This window comes from Miscanthus floridulus, chromosome 8, assembly GCF_019320115.1.
Source record: "Miscanthus floridulus cultivar M001 chromosome 8, ASM1932011v1, whole genome shotgun sequence".
NCBI lineage: Eukaryota > Viridiplantae > Streptophyta > Magnoliopsida > Poales > Poaceae > Miscanthus > Miscanthus floridulus.
In genome coordinates, this window is record NC_089587.1 from 77,410,175 (window position 1) to 77,425,347 (window position 15,173).

Here is a 15,173-nt window from a genome sequence, read left to right on the forward strand (position 1 = left end):
TGCTAAACTTGACATCTTTCAATGGTACGTAGCCCTTTTTCCCAACGCAAAATGGGTAATGAGAGACCTAAAATCAGCATTCAACAGAGTACCTATACATGAGGTCTATTTTGGGTTATCTGAGAGACACAACTTAAATATGGGTATCTTCTCTCCTAAAAACTCATTTACAGAAAGGTTTTTTTTTTTGGTCTTGTTGTTGGAGAAGATGCCGAATAGGTATTGAACATTTTTTCTATAGCACTACCCAAAGTACGAATGTGTCTTGTATTTTAGGTGGTGTTGTTGGAGATAACCTTAGATGAGATTATACTCCTTCAGTACCAAATGTCCAAATAACTGCACTTCTAAGATTTTCAATCAAGAGAGTTACAGAGTAAATGTATATACACGGTATCTAAACTTGTCAAAAAAATATCACTTAGATTCATAAACTTTAAAAATACATTTCTAAATCACTAGACTATGCTAAAGACCACGACAAATTTTTAGTTAGCTTTTTACACCATAGACTCATAACAGCCACGTGGGCATTTATCTAACATTGTGTTGACACGAGCTCCAGTGTCTTCTCGTCTAAGGGTGTTTGGATCTAGTGACTAAAATTTAGGAGGTGTCATGTGAGGATATCGCATGGGGTATTCGAATACTAATAAAAAAATAAATTACAGAATCCGTCAGTACTCCACGAAATGAATTTATTAAGCCTAATTAATCCATCATTAGCACAGGTTACTGTAGCACCACATTGTAAAATCATGGCTAATTAGACTTAAAAGATTCGTCTTGCAAATTAGTCGTAAACTATGCAATTAGTTTCGTAATTAGTCTATATTTAATACTCTATGTATGTGTTTAAATATTCGATGGGACAACGACTAAAATTTAGGAGGAGCAACCAAACACTCCCTAAAGAATGAATCCTTAAATTCACGACTAGGGGAATCGTTTGCATCCATCCTCCCCAAACCTACGCCTTGTTTAGTTCCTCCCAAACTCCCAACTTTAGCACTATACAAAAAGAAGATTCTCCGTCATATCAAACTTGCGGTACATGCATAGAATACTAAAAGTAGACAAAATTAAAAACTAATTGTACAGTTTGGTTATACTTTGTGAGATAAACATTTTGAGCCTAATTAGTCAATGTTTCGATAATTATTACCAAATACAAACGAAATGCTACAGTAGCGCTACAGTACTGAAAGCATCTAGGCTCCTGGTTGGGTTTCGGTGATTAATGACAATACAAGATTACTATGACTAACATGTGTTTTGCAGAGGCAATTAAGTTAGGTCATGGTAATGGAGATCAATTGGGCAATCAAGGTTGTCATGCCCCTACGATGGAAATCGTTTCGGTTTTCAAAGGATGGACGACAAGGTTAAGGATGACTAGTTCTAAGTATCGATTGGAGTTAGAGTGACACTTAGAGTAGTTTATGACTTTGTTTTTCCTTTGGCCATACTATTAAGGAGGGTATGGACGGGTAGCTTGATCTAGATGAGTCTAGTGAGTTAGGTGTGGTGCACACTTATTAAAACTGGCACTAGGTAGCTCCACAACAGCCCTATGATCCTATGAAGCAAACTTCATTCACATATGTTCGAGAATTGGAAGTGAATGGAGGGTCAAATGCTGACCGGACACTAGCTCCGGTGCGACCGGACGCTGGCCACAGGGTCCGGTCAGTACATTTGATCAAGGTGATTATGTTCGGTGCGATCGGACGCTGAAGTGGTCAAGTGATCGGACGCTGAGAGACAGCGTCCGGTCGACTCCAGTAAGGTTCCAGAGATGGAAATCTACGACCGAACGCGTCTGGTCAATACTGACCGACCCTGAGGATCCAGCGTCCAGTTGAGTACAGTAAGCATCCAGTGAGGGTTTAATGTGATCGGACATGTCTGATTAATGGTGATCTGACCCTGACAGCGTCCGGTCAACACTTAAACACTAGTGTGCGGGTTGAACTGACTGGAGCGTCCGATCAACATGACTAGAGCGTCCGATCACCCCGTAGAGGCACATAATGGTTCGTTTTTTAGGCTGCCTTATAAATAGAAGCTCCACTCATGTGTGAAGTCATTTTTGCTCATTCCAACAGCTGAGAAACACGTTTGTGAGTGCTAAGAAGAGTATGGTCCTAGTGAGGTGATTGAGATTCATGAATCTAAGAGAGTAGCCTCATTAGTGAATCAAGAGTAGCAAAATATGCATCCATCGTTCTCATTAGGCTTCGAGTGGTCAAGTGAGTTCGTGCTTGTTACTCTTGGTAATCGTCATCACCTAGACGGCTTGGTGGTAATTGGGAGCTCGGTGATCACCCGGCGGAGCTTGTGAGTGACCCAACTCAAGTTGTGAGCGGTTTTGGGTGATTCGCCGCGACGGAGTGTCGAAGAATCAACCCGTAGAGAGCACTTGATCCTTGCGTGGTCAAGGGGGAGCTACACCCTTACGTGGGTGCTCCAACGAGGACTAGTGGGGAGTGGTGACTCTCCGATACCTCAGCAAAACATCATCGTGTTCCTCTCTCTCTATTTACTTTGAGCATTTACTTTGAGCAATTCAATACTTGTCTTTACATTCATAGAATTACCATGCTAGAGTAAGTTTGGAACATAGGTTGCAAGTCCGTTGTACGTTAGATCAATAGAAACACTTTTCTAGACACAAGAGGTTAATTAGGCTAACCGTATGATTTAAATTATTGCAAGAAAATTTAGAATTAGCCCAATTCACCCCCCCTCTTGGGCATCTTGATCCTTTCAATTGGTATCAGAGCCTCGTGCTCACGTTTTTAAGCTTAATCGCTTAGAGCAAGATATCTTACGGGGATGAACCTCCTCCTATCTTTGAGGGAGATGACTTTCCATATTGGAAAATCCGCATGGAGGCGTACTTAGAAGCTCTAGATGTTGGTATTCTTAGAGCCGCCTCATAAGGCTTCCCAAAACCTCAGGATACTACTAACTTATAAGGCGATGAGGTCAATTATGAAAAGTGGAATGCAAAGGCTCGAAACACCATCTTTAGAGGCCTTTACAAAGATGTGTTCAATCGTGTAAGGAACCATAAAGACGTCCATGCACTATGGTCGGATATTTATGCGCTCCATGAGGGAACCAAGAGTGAGCATGAGGAATGCTATCATCTTGTGATTAAAAAGCTAAATTCATTTGAGATACTTCCCAAAGAATGTCCTAATGAGATATATTCACGTTTAAATGTTCTTGTAGAGGAAGTCAATGGGCTTGGACTTACTCAAATGTCACCATCCGACATTGTGAGAAAGATCTTGAGTGTCCTCCCCATTGACAAATATGGGCATATTGTGACCGTGCTACACCAAGGTGATCTTTCCACCACTACACCGACACAAATCTTGGGAAAAATCAATGCTCATGAGATGTACATGCACATCACGCTACAAGATGGCTCATCCTCTACCAAGAAGAAAGAGAAGGACTTAGCATTCAAAGCTAGCCAAGACAAGGGCAAAGCAAGACTTGAGTATGAGAGCTCAAGTGATGAAGAAGATGAAGATGAAAATCTTGCTCTCATGGTGAAGAAAGCCGCTAAGATGCTAAAGAAGCTAAACAAGAGTGGCATCAAGTTTGACGGCAAGAAGAAGAAGTTCTTCACAAGCTCTAGAAGAAAGCCAATCTCCAAAATGGATTGCTTCAATTGTAGTGAACTTGGTCATCTAGCACATCAATGCCCTAAGCCCAAGAAAGACAAGTTCAAGAATAAGAACAAGGGCAAGAAAGATGACTCAAGTAATGAAGATGAAGATGAGAAGAAGAAGAACAAGCCATACAAGAAGAGAGATGGCAAGAAGAGAGACTTCCATAAGAAGAAGAAGAGTGAAAAGGCCTACATTATCGGTGATTGGCTTATAGATATTGATTCATCTAGTGGATCATCTGATGATGATAGTGATAATGAGAAGGTGACGGCCATTGCTATTGATCTTTCATCTTCACCGCCACCATCACCATCATCCTCTACACACCTATGCCTTATAGCCAAGGGTAAACGCAAGGTAACTAATAATGATGATAGTAGTGATGATGAGCAAGCTAGTGATGATGATAGCGATAGCAATGATGATGATTCACCTTCATATGATGATCTTGTCAAAATACTAAGAAAATACACTAAGATCATTAGAAAGAGTAGAGCTAAGAATGAAAAGCTTGATGCTAAAAATGATTCACTGATGGCTTGGTGGTGATTGGGAGCTAGGTGATCACCCGGCGGAGCTTGTAAGTGACCCAACTCAAGTTGTGAGCGGTTTTGGGTGATTCGCCGCGACGGAGTGTCGAAGAATCAACCTATAGAGAGCACTTGATCCTTGTGCGGATCAAGGGGGAGCTACACCCTTATGTGGGTGCTCCAACGAGGACTAGTGGGGAGTGGTGACTCTCCGATACCTCAGCAAAACATCGCCGTGTTCCTCTCTCTCTATTTACTTTGAGCAATTCAATACTTATCTTTACATTCATAGAATTACCATGCTAGAGTAAGTTTGGAACATAGGTTGCAAGTCCATTGTGCGTTAGATCAATAGAAACACTTTTTTAGGCACAAGAGGTTAATTAGGCTAACCGTATGATTTAAATTATTGCAAGAAAATTTAGAATTAGCCTAATTCACCCCCCTCTTAGGCATCTTGATCCTTTCAATTGGTATCAGAGCCTCGTGCTCACGTTTTTAAACTTAATCGCTTAGAGCAAGATGTCTTATGGGGATGGACCTCCTCCTATCTTTGAGGGAGATGACTTTCCATATTGGAAAATCCGCATAGAGGTGTACTTAGAAGCTCTAGATGTTGGTATTCTTAGAGCCACCTCACAAGGCTTCCCAAAACCTCAGGATGCTACTAACTTATAAGGCGATGAGGTCAATTATGAAAAGTGGAATGCAAAGGCTCGAAACACCATCTTTAGAGGCCTTTGCAAAGATGTGTTCAACCGTGTAAGGAACCATAAAGACGTCCATGCACTATGGTCAGATATTTATGCGCTCCATGAGGGAACCAAAAGTGAGCATGAGGAATGCTATCATCTTATGATTAAAAAGCTAAATTCATTTGAGATACTTCCCAAAGAATGTGCTAATGAGATATATTCACGTTTAAATATTCTTGTAGAGGAAGTCAATGGGCTTGGACTTACTCAAATGTCACCATCTGACGTTGTGAGAAAGATCTTGAGTGTCCTCTCCATTGATAAATATGGGCATATTGTGACCGTGCTACACCAAGGTGATCTTTCCACCACTACACCGACACAAATCTTGGGAAAAATCAATGCTCATGAGATGTACATACACATCACGCTATAAGATGGCTCATCCTCTACCAAGAAGAAAGAGAAGGACTTAGCATTCAAAGCTAGCCAAGACAAGGGCAAAGCAAGACTTGAGTATGAGAGCTCAAGTGATGAAGAAGATGAAGATGAAAATCTTGCTCTCATGGTGAAGAAAGCCGCTAAGATGCTAAAGAAGCTAAACAAGAGTGGCATCAAGTTTGACGGCAAGAAGAAGAAGTTCTTCACAAGCTCTAGAAGAAAGCCAATCTCCAAAATGGATTGCTTCAATTGTGGTGAACTTGGTCATCTAGCACATCAATGCCCTAAGCCCAAGAAAGACAAGTTCAAGAATAAGAACAAGGGCAAGAAAGATGACTCAAGTAATGAAGATGAAGATGAGAAGAAGAAGAACAAGCCATACAAGAAGAGAGATGACAAGAAGAGAGACTTCCATAAGAAGAAGAAGAAGAGTGAAAAGGCCTATATTGTCGATGATTGGCTCATGGATATTGATTCATCTAGTGGATCATCCGATGATGATAGTGACAATGAGAAGGTGGCGGCCATTGCTATTAATCTTTCATCTTCACCGCCACCATCACCATCATCCTCTACACACCTATGCCTTATAGCCAAGGGTAAACACAAGGTAACTAATAATGATGATAGTAGTGATGATGAGCAAGCTAGTGATGATGATAGCGATAGCGATGATGATGATTCACCTTCATATGATGATCTTGTCAAAATACTAAGAAAATACACTAAGATCATTAGAAAGAGTAGAGCTAAGAATGAAAAGCTTGATGCTAAAAATGATTCACTCTTAGTGTCGATACGGGACCCATAGGATACCCCGCAAGGGAGAGAGAAGATCTAGTTCAACTAGGATTCTTCCCATGTAAATCTTAGTAGTAGAACTATCAAGTAATCCTACTAGGAAATCTCATTGTAAACCGACTAGGACTCTGGCCTTCTGACTATATAAAGGAGGGCAATGCTCCTGTCAAAAGGGAGAACAGAGCAGATCATAATCAATCCAACGCAAAGGCTAAGGTCGACTGGACATAAGGTTATTACTCGATCTACGATCGAGGGCCTGAACCAGGATAAATCGGCTGTCTCTTACGTAAACCATCGAGTTCGGCATACGCCGAAGCCCAAACATACTGCCCCAGGTACCCCCATGGCAGACTATCGGTGGTAAAACATCGACAGCTGGTGCGCCAGGTAGGGGCTTTCGGCGACTTTGCTTCCGAGAGCTCGATGGACCTCGACAACATAATTTTCCCGACGGGATCAACTTTCATCTTTGGCTCATGGATTTGCGAGGCAGACAACAACGGCAAGCTTCAAAGCCATTTCCTCGAAGATCTAGATCATCTAAAAGAAGTTCCTATTTCAACAACTGCAATGGATCAGCTCACCAGAAGATTCGCGCAGCTCATAGTATCCGAGTCAAATCGGATTTCACGACCACTCGTATCCGATTCGAATTCAAGCTCCAAGGCGAAGTTTTATCCGAGTGCTTTCAAGAAACCGAGTTCTTTTTTGGCAAGATTCTAGAGCATAACCCAAAACAACTCGGATTACCCCCAGAATTCTCTCAAGAAGTCGAGTTCTTTTCCATTTGGGCTCGACAACATGACAAAATCCTATCAGGGACAGATCAAAAGATTTTTCAATCCAAGATTCGGGATACCACTGACAGGAGCTCAGGAGGGTCTCGTGCTAACGATAACATCGTAGGACTGTATCATCCACTGGCCGGATTCCGTTCCTAAGGGTAGCGGAACCCAACTAGTTGGCACAACAACAACAGCTATTTTACCTTACCAAGAAGGAGACTCGATCTACGACACCGAGGCATCCACTAAAGTTATCAGTGACTCCGACAGCATGAAAACTAACGCCAATAACAGAACGACTCATGCACGAGAAGTGCTCATGGTTCGACGACCGCGGTCACCATTAAATCCCCTAGAAGCACCCGATGTCAGATCATTAGATGAATCAGAATCCAACATATCACCCTTTGCCCAGGGCTACGACGGAGAAACAGATAGTCAGAAACAAGCTAGAGAAAGAAAAAACAAGTTGAAGCAAGGGCGCCAACACCATGCTAGGCAGCGCAGGGAAGCTTGGATCAGATACGAGTCAGAATTGGCTGAGTACGACAAAAGAAAATCGCAACGAGAAGTCGAAGGAAGACGCACGGCGAATACGCCTTACGATAAGATTCGAGAAGCATTAGAAGAACTCGGAGCAACTTCGCATCCTGGTGAGAAGTATGAATAGCTCTAGGACTTGCTCCGATCGACAATCCCGAGAACGCATGAAGAGAAAGCTCGATCAAGACTACCCGCCAGATCAACAACCCACCGGCAAGAAGATCAAAATCAAAGGAAATCCGCTTTTGAAAGACTTGGGCCGGGTGGAAGCCATGACGGAGGAAGTAGGAAGGAACATAATTAAGGCCACCGATTTGAACAACTAAGGAAGACTAGGAGCAGGGTACCTACCCAGACAACCTCGCAAGATTGTTCCCATCAGAACAACAATTGGCTAGAGGAAGGCGCCGAATCTGAATTCAAAGAAACCAAGGCACATGATAGGTTCCCCTGCTTCACGAACAGGCTCGCATTAGTGCGATTACCTCACAAATTCAAATCGTCTAATCACTCTAAGTATGATGGCAAAACTAAACCAAAGCAATGGCTCAGAATATATTCACAATCAATTGAACTAGCCGAAGGAGACGACGATATCAAAACCCTTTTCTTCCCCATGGCACTGGAGGCCATGCCCCTCCAATGGTTCGATAAACTAAATCCAGGATCTATCAGAAATTGGGAGGATTTGCAAAGAGCTTTTTGTGAGAATTTCGCAGGAATCATTACACACCCAATCACTCATGCAGAACTAAAAGGACTCAAGCAAAAGGGAGGTGAAAGTCTTAGAAACTACTATCGACGATTCGGCGAACTATGAGCTCAAGTGCATGACATAACCGAACAAGAAGTAATTGAAGCTTTCTCTCACGGAATCATGGCTAGATGGCAATTTCAAGACTTCTGCAAAGAAAATCCAAGAAACAATGAAGAATTCAGACGTACAGTAGAAAAGATGATTACTGCAGAAGAAAAAACACGAGAGAGGTTCCCGGACAGAAGCAACCAAGACAACCCGGACAAGCAAAATCACCGAAATAGCAGACATCAAGAAAGAAAACGTAGACCAGACAATACTGTGGCAATGGCCGACAAATCAAAGAAGTTTCCCAAACCCAGAAGATATGATGACATTGAAAACATACGTTGCCCATTGCACCCTAGTGGGAGGCACACCATCGGAAATTGCTACACTTTCAATGATCGATACACAAGAAAAGATAGTAAGGAAAACACCAAAGAGGACAATCAGAAAAGAGAAGAAAACAACCACGAGGACAAAGGATTCCAAAAACCCAGGGGAACGGTAGCAGTGATTTTCTCAGGGGCTCCGGATTGCAGAAGCAAACATCAAGAAAAACTAGCACTGCGGACCATTATGACAGCAGAACCGGCTACACCAAAATACCTCAATTGGTCACAGTATCCTATCCAATTTACCAGAGAAGACCAATGGACTAGCGTGGGAAATGCAGGCCATTATCCACTAGTTCTAGATCTGACTATTGCTGGTATGACCGTCACCAAAGTACTAATCAATGGAGGAGCTGGACTTAACATCATCTTTTCAGAAACTCTAAGGAAAATGGGACTACAACTCGCCGAGATGATTACGCCAACAAGCACACCTTTTTATGGAATAGTACCTGGCAAAGCAGCCATGCCACTCAGACAAATTACTTTACCTGTTACCTTTGGAACTCCTTCAAACTACCGAACAGAGTTTATCAAATTTGAAGTCGTCGACTTCGATTCATCATATCATGCAATCCTCGGACGTCCAGCACTGGCCAAATTCATGGCAATACCACATTATCCGTACTTACTGCTTAAGATGCCAGGACCCAATGGTATCCTTTCTCTTCGAAGCGATTTAAAGCACGCTTTTGACTGCGACGTTCTGGCGATCCAAATTGCAGCTAAAGCGCAAGCCGACAATGGAAGAAAAGAAATAGCCACAACCGCTGCAGAAACAAGCCAAGAAGAATTAGAAATACCGGCTAAAAAGCCCAGCATCATCGCACCACCAAAAGAAGCCGACGTCAAGCAAATCGACTTAGGCACAGGCGATACCTCCAAGACAGCAACTATCAGTGCTCACCTCTCGGCAAAATAGGAACTCGCGCTCACCAACTTTCTTCGGGACAACAAAGATATCTTCGCTTGGAAGCCAGCCGACATGCTAGGAGTCCCAAGGGAGTTGGCTGAGCACAGAATTGATGTTAACAAAAGCTCCAAACCTATAAAACAACGACTACGACGATTCTCACCCGACAAGAAGGCAGCAATTAAAAAGGAAATAACAAAACTGATGGCAGCCGGATTCATCAAGGAGATCCTTCATCCAGATTGGCTAGCAAACCCGGTCCTTGTACAGAAGAAAAACATGGACGAGTGGCGTATGTGCGTCGATTACACAGATCTCAACAAACATTGCCCAAAAGATCTGTTCGGGCTACCACGCATTGACCAGATAGTTGACTCGACAGCAGGATCTGCGCTATTATCTTTTCTCGATTGTTATTCAGGATATCACCAGATCGCACTAAAAGAAGAAGACCAGAGCAAGACATCTTTTATCACCCCGTTTGGTGCCTATTGCTACAAGACCATGTCGCTTGGACTAAAGAACGCTGGCACCACGTACCAAAGAGCTATCCAGACTTGCCTTGGGAATCAAATCGGTGAAAATGTGGAGGCATACGTGGACGATGTGGTGGTGAAAACAAAGAACCCAGACACTCTAATTGAAGATTTAAAGCAAACCTTCAAAAACTTGAAGAAATGGAGATGGAAATTGAACCCAAATAAATGTGTATTTGGAGTTCCCTCAGGACAACTACTCGGATTTTTGGTCAGTCAGCGCGGGATCGAAGCCAGCACCAAGCAAATTCGAGCTATAACAGAAATGGGACCACTTAGAAGTGTTAAAGATGTGCAAAAACTAACAGGATGCATGGCGGCCCTCAACCGTTTCATATCAAGACTCGGCGAAAAGGGGTTACCTTTCTTTAAACTACTAAAGAAGACAGACAAGTTCGAGTGGACAATAGAGGCCGACGAAGCTTTCAAAAAACTTAAAGAATACCTCACTTCATCGCCTATCCTGACACCTCCAAAGAAAGATGAAGATATGATGCTATATATTGCAGCAACTCCTACCGTAATCAGCACAGCAATAGTCATAGAAAGAGAAGAACAAGGGCGCGTGTATAAAGTGCAACGTCCCGTATACTACATCAGCGAAGTACTATCAGAATCCAAAATCCGGTACCCGCATGTACAAAAACTACTCTACGCTCTACTCATTACCTCATGGAAGCTTCGCCACTATTTCAAAAGCCACAAGATTACCGTGGTGACAGATTTTCCACTCGGAGACATCCTACACAATAAAGATGCCACGGGGCGCATATCCAAGTGGGCAGTTGAAATTGGAGCTCTTGACATCAATTTCACCCCACGGAAAGCAATCAAATCTCAAGCCCTCGCCGATTTCGTGGCCGAATGGACAGAGATTCAACAGCCTTTATCAGATACAATCCTTGACCACTAGAAGATGTACTTTGACGGATCACTCAAACTAGGCGGGGCCGGTGCAGGCGTTCTCCTCATTTCTCCAGAAGGAAAACAACTCAAGTACGTCCTTCAGATATTATGGCAAGCTACAAATAACAAAGCAGAATATGAAGCCCTCATCCACGGGCTACGAGTGGCGATTACCCTCGGAATAAAAAGATTACTCGTATACGGCGATTCAGCAGTGGTCATCAACCAAGTCAACAAAGATTGGGATTGCACCAAAGAAAACATGGGTGCTTATTGTGCTGAAATACGAAAACTTGAAAAACATTTCCAAGGATTAGAAATTTTACACGTCCTACGTGATTCCAACATTGCAGCAGATGTCCTTGCCAAGCTTGGATCAGACAGAGCAAAAGTTCCACCCGGCGTATTCATAGAAGAGCTATCAGTTCCCTCTATCAAACAACCCGGTGAAACAACACATGAAATTCAGGCTAAAAGCGTTCAGATCTTGATAATCAACATTTCATGGACCCAAGTTTTCATTGACTATATCAAAGAAAATAAACTGCCAGCAGATAAAGCAGAGGCCACACAAGTTGTTCGCAGAAGCAAAAACTACATTCTAGTAGGGGATAAACTCTACAGAAGAGCAGCATCATCAGGAGTACTACTAAAATGTGTCTCATTTGAAGAAGGCAAAGAAATCCTAGATGAAATACACTCAGGTTGCTGTGGAAATCATGCCGCTTCAAGGACACTGGTTGGCAAAGCATTTCACACCAGATTCTACTGGCCAACCGCTTTGAAAGACGCAGAAGAGCTTGTCAAAAAATGCAAAGGTTGCCAAATGTTTGCAAGACAAGCCCACGTACCAGCTCACAATCTTATCTGCATCCCACCCGCTTGGCCTTTTTCCTGCTGGGGGCTAGATCAAGTAGGACCCCTGAAAAAAGCAAAAGGCAGCTTCGAGTACATCTTCGTAGCAATCGACAAATTCACCAAGTGGATTGAATACAAACCACTCGTGAAGTACAGCGCAACCAAAGCAGTCGAGTTCATCTAAGACATTATGCACCGCTTCGGCATGCCCAATCGAATCATTATAGATCTAGGCTCCCCTTTCACAGCTACAGAATTCAAGGGCTGGGCACAAGACTGTGGTTTCAGTATAGACTATGCGTCTATTGCACATCCAGAGGCCAACGGACAAGTAGAAAGGGCTAATGGACTCATACTAGCCGGATTAAAGCCAAGATTATATGAAGAACTAGTGGACTATGGGTCCAAATGGATTGAAGAATTATCAAAAGTAGTATGGGGACTACGAACTCAAATAAGCAGAGCAACAGGCTACTCACCTTTCTTCCTAGTTTATGGGTCAGAGGCCGTACTGCCCGCCGACTTGATCTGGACATCCCCAAAGATAGAGCAATACGATGAAGGAGAAGCGGAACACACAAGAAGATTAGAACTCGACAGCTCAGAAGAAATCAGAGTAAACGCTACCCTCCAATCAGCCAGATACCTACAAGGTTTAAGACGGCATTACAACAAGAGTACCCAACCTCGATCACTACAAGTCGGAGACTTAGTACTAAGAAGGATACAGAAGACTGACGGACGACATAAGCTACTCAGTCTATGGGAAGGTCCCTTCATTGTCACAAAAGTCACCGGACCAGGCACATACAAGTTAATAACCGAAGATGGAAAAGAAGTCAGCAATACATGGCACATCAGCCAGCTAAGAAGATTCTACGCGTAGAAACAACTCAAGAAAAAACAGATATGCAAGCCACAAGGGACCAACGTTCACAATTGACGAAAAGCAATACTCTTCAACAACATATGTAGTAGTTTATACTCATGATCAATAAAGATGGCATTCATCCACATCATGTCTTGTCATAACCTTCAACGAGTTGTTTTCACGAAACAAAAAGCAAAATGGCTGAAAACATGCCTGAGCATCCCGGCCGAGAGCAAAATAGCTGAAAAAACGCTTGAGCCCGCCGATGAGGGTAGCTAAAAGCTAACACCCGAAACAAAAAAGCAAAATGGCTGAAAACATGCCTGAGCATCCCGGCCGAGAGCAAAATAGCTGAAAAAAACGCTTGAGCCCGCCGATGAGGGTAGCTAAAAACTAACACCCTAAACAAAAAAGCAAAATGGCTGAAAATATGCCTGAGCATCCCGGCCGAGAGCAAAATAGCTGAAAAAATGCTTGAGCCCACCGATGAGGGTAGCTAAAAGCTAACACCCAAAACAAAAAAGCAAAATGGCTGAAAACATGCCTGAGCATCCCGGCCGAGAGCAAAATAGCTAAAAAACGCTTGAGCCCACCGATGAGGGTAGCTAAAAGCTAACACCCGAAACAAAAAAGCAAAATGGCTGAAAACATGCCTGAGCATCCCGGCCAAGAGCAAAATAGCTGAAAAACGCTTGAGCCCGCCGATGAGGGTAGCTAAAAGCTAACACCCAAAACAAAAAAGCAAAATGGCTAAAAACATGCCTGAGCATCCCGGCCGAGAGCAAAATAGCTAAAAAATGCTTGAGCTCGCCGATGAGGGTAGCTAAAAGCTAACACCCAAAACAAAAAGCAAAATGGCTGAGTCGACCGAAATTTAACTTCAAAAGACCCTCCAGCACTTTGTTCTGAAAAGCAAGAGGCTCGGGGGCTACATCCAGATAGGAATACTTTTTCCTCAGAAAAGCACAAGCGCCACTCAAGAAAGCACTCGGATGCCGAAGTTTGTCAAGGCAACATTCTATACCGAGTCGTTTTATATAGCGCAGGCGAAAGGTTGTTAACGCAAAGATCTACATCTAACAAGTCATAGCACGGACAAAGCACTCGACGGATCACAAAGGAGGAAGAAAAGAAAAGTACTCGACAAATTGAGGGGTCTCATCAGAATAACGCACAGAGTTGTTTTTGCGGAGCAGAGACGGGAACAGGACAAAGTACTCAGCAAGTCAAGTAACTTCAACTGCACCCAGGCAAAGAATACATCAACAAAAATAAAGAATCTTCATTTAAAAAGGAGTGTAATATTACAAGGGGATGCTCAATTGAGTCAGGCGTTGTCATCAGAAAGGGAAATGTCAATATTTAGACTGTCTACAACCCTACTGGCTAGACCTTCGACCTCAGACTCCATCCTCTCAATGGCATCAAGATATTCTTGGCTTTCAGCTTCTTCTGCTATCTTGGAGAGAGGCGCCTCTGGAGCAAGGACCCGGACCTGGGCCAGCACATTCTTGGTACATACTTGGGCACACCTCTTCGCGAACTCTTGGAAACGAGTCAGAATCCGGGGAATGAACTGCGCCCAAGATTGCCCGTCATCCACTGGAGTCCGGAGGACATTGGCTACTGAACGAAAAGATTTCCACAAAACATTCCAATTCTCAGTAGTCGTCGCTAGCTTCCCGGACAAGCCTTCAATAGTTTTTTGGGCCTGCACAAGATCTCTGTCAGCTCCACGCCTAATCAGCTTAGCAAGGGCGAGTTCTTCCTCAGCATGAGTAATTACATCCTCAACTCTATTATGACTAGAACGGACAAGGGCCCTCATTTCATCAATACTCTCTGAGAGCTTCTGCTTCTCAACTCGGAGAGCTAGACAGGACACCCAAGAATAAGTCAGCGGAAAAAGAAGTCAAAATACAAGAAGAAACAGGCAGAACCCGCAGCACCTTTGCATTCATTCTTCACAGACTCCACTGCAGCATCTCTCTGTTTCTCCGTCTCCACTACCCGGGCGCGAAGGGCTTTCTCCTCCTTTTGGTGCATTTGACGCTCCATCTCCAACTCAGCCCGGAGGAGGTCAAGATCAGCTTTCAGAGCGTCCACCTCCGAAGACAACTTCCTCTCATTTTCAGATGAGAAAAAGAAGCCAGAATGATCACGAGAGAAAGACTGAGCAAAAAGAAGCAAAGAGAAACAAGGCGTAAGGATAGAAGAAAAACAAGCATGCAAAAGAGGAGTGGCAGTAAAACCTACCTGGAGGTTTTCACCAAAAGAAGTCGTGAGGGTTGACAAGCTCCCCCAGGCTGCGGTCAGCTCCGATAACCGATGAGTGGCATCGAACTGTTGCACCACGTCACTAGAAAAGGAGGGGCCGCCGGAAGCAAGAGAAGGGGAAGGAGAGGCCG